General features: G+C 41.1%; 1 protein-coding gene across 4 annotated transcripts in view; it reads right to left on the bottom strand.

The window, feature by feature from the left end:
- LOC143032868 (uncharacterized) overlaps nucleotides 1-2,500 on the bottom strand; it is a 910,430-nt gene that overhangs the window by 706,810 nt on the left and 201,120 nt on the right. The window contains exon 3 of one of the 4 annotated variants that reach the window (XM_076198059.1): nucleotides 138-165. The exons of the other annotated variants lie outside the window; for them this stretch is intronic. The gene's annotated coding sequence lies outside the window, so the exon portion shown is untranslated. The remainder of the gene's footprint in view (nucleotides 1-137; nucleotides 166-2,500) is intronic. 4 annotated transcript variants of the gene reach the window in all.

Genomic DNA, 2,500 nt, shown 5'->3' with positions numbered 1-2,500 from the left:
TCCTTTCATGCTGACAATTTTATCCCTTTGCTCTAGAGTCAACATGGTAACATGAAAACGACGAAAAAAGTCTAATGTGGATTAAAAAAAAAAAAAAAAAAAAAAAAAAAAATCTCAAGCGCTTGGCAAGAACTTACCACAAGATGAATCTCGTTGGTCCATTACCTGGAAGGAAAATTGATAATCATTTATTTTGATAAAGGAATTTTGAAACAACAAGAATATATATAAATAATATATACATATCTATCTATATGTATATATATTATATATATATATATATATATATATATATATATATATATATATATATATATATATCCTCTATGCACACATTTAAATCTATCCAAAAGGCCTTCCTTTCTTCTACACTCTTCTCACTGCCAGGCCCATATGCACTAACAAAGACCCACATCTCCTTTCCCAGTGTCACCTTCATCCACTTTTTCCTTGAGGAAACCTCCTTCCACTCCACTACACGTTTACCTACCTCTTCACTTACTAGAATAGCCACCCCTTCCCTCCCTCGCCCTCTCTTCACTCCTGATAACCTCCCACTTACACTCCCAAACTTACACTCACCCTTCCCTTTCAACTTAGTTTCACTCAAAGCCAACACATCCATCTTTCTTCTCACAAACATACTACATATCTCTTCCCTTTTACTCCCATCTGTACCACATCCACGCACATTAAAAGACCCAAACTTTAGGGTGCTGTTCCGAAAACTCCCAGACCCTCTTATGTCTTTACTTTTTCGTTTAGGAATGTCCCCTGTGGGGCTACAAGGAGAAGGATGCCTAGTCCCAATCCCCGTCCCTTTCTTCTCGCCTCTTACGATCCAAGTGGAAATACTTGGTGGCAGTATTCTTTTCCCCCACCACAGGGAATTCCCCCACCACAGAAAATGAATACTCAGAGAAAAGGTACAGGACAGCAGCAAGGGGTTGGGGGACAGCATAACGGAGGGACAGTCGTAGTATAAAAGTGCCATCATTTCTCTATGAAGAGTTTTCCTCTATTATAGACAAAATGATGTGTGGCTCTGGCCCGTAGAAGCGCCCCATATAGATCCTAAAGTATCAACTGCATGCTACTTTGCCACAATAACAAGCAGTGCATAGAGGATTTAGGGAGAAATGTCAATGTAATAGTACTGGGAGATCTTAATGCTAGGGTAGGAAATGGTCCAATTGATGGAGTGGTTGGGAAATGTGGAGTTCCAGGAAAGAATCGTAGTGGAGAGTTGATGGTGGAAATGTGTCTAGAAAGAGAGTTGATGATAGCAAATACAGTGTTTCGGAAGAAAGTCAAGCATAATAACACATGTGAGAGGGTGGTGGATGGAAGGGTGGTAGATAGAACGTTGATGGTTTATGTACTGGTAAATAGGACTATGATAGGAAGAATTAAGGATGTACATGTGCTAAGGGGAGAGGGTGGGGGAATATAAGATCATTTTTTGGTGGAAGGTAAGTCGAGAGTGGAGGATAGATAGAAAAAGAGGAAAGGGACAAAAGGTAGGGAGAAGCTTAGATTGAACTCTTTAAATGAAAAGGAAAAGGAGAAGGAGTACAAGAAGAAGCTGAAGGAGGAGTGGGAGGGACTGAAGGATAGAGTAGAGCTAGGTGTGGAGGAGGAATGGGGATGGTTCAAGGAGGGAGTCACAAAGTGTCCAAGGATGGTGTGTGGAACAAGAAGGACAGGAGGAAATAGAAGGAAGGGTAGTGAATGGTGGGATGAGGAAACAAAGAAGGTTGTAGAAGAGAAGAAGCGAGCTTTCACAGATTGGTTACAAAATAGGACGAGGGAGTCATATGAGAGGTACAAAGAAAAGAAAAGAGAAGTAAAGCAAAAGGTAAAGGAGGCAAAGAGGAGAGCAGATGTAAAGTGGGGTAAGAGTATGATAGAAAATTTTGAAAGTAATAAAAAGATGTTTTGGAAAGAAATTGAGAGAGGAAGAGGAGGCGAATCAAGCAGAGAAGAAAAGGTAAAAGGTGCAGATGGAGAGATGATAATGGAAGAGAAGGCAGTAAGGGGAAGATAGGCAGAATATTTTAGGGAGTTGCTAAATGTGAAGGAGGTTAGGGAAGGAAAGATAGTTGCAGTGGGAAATGCTAAGAAAATGAGAGTGATGAGTGAGGAAAATGGAAAAGAAATAAGGAAGGATGAAGTGAAGGCAGTTGTTAAGATGATGAGAGCAGGTAAGGCACCTGGTCTGGATGGATGCCATGCAGAATGTCTAAAAAAAAAAGGAGGTACAGTGATGGTAGACTGGCTGGTGAGGTTATTTAATGTTTGCTGGAGAGAGGGTAGAGTGCCGGAGGACTGGAGGAGTGCCTGTATAGTTCCACTTTACAAGGGAAAAGGGGACAAGTGTGAATGTAGTAGTTTCAGAGGGATTAGCTTGTTGGGTGTAGTTGAGAAGGCTTATGGGAGGATCTTGATTGAGAGGATTAGGAGAAGAACAGAGGGAGTAATTGGTGAGGAACAGTGTGGA

Source organism: Oratosquilla oratoria, chromosome 14 (assembly GCF_046742065.1).
Source record: "Oratosquilla oratoria isolate Oo_2021 chromosome 14, ASM4674206v1, whole genome shotgun sequence".
Lineage (NCBI taxonomy): Eukaryota > Metazoa > Arthropoda > Malacostraca > Stomatopoda > Squillidae > Oratosquilla > Oratosquilla oratoria.
The sequence above is the reverse complement of the archived record's forward strand: the minus strand, read 5'-3'. Positions and strand labels throughout refer to the sequence as shown.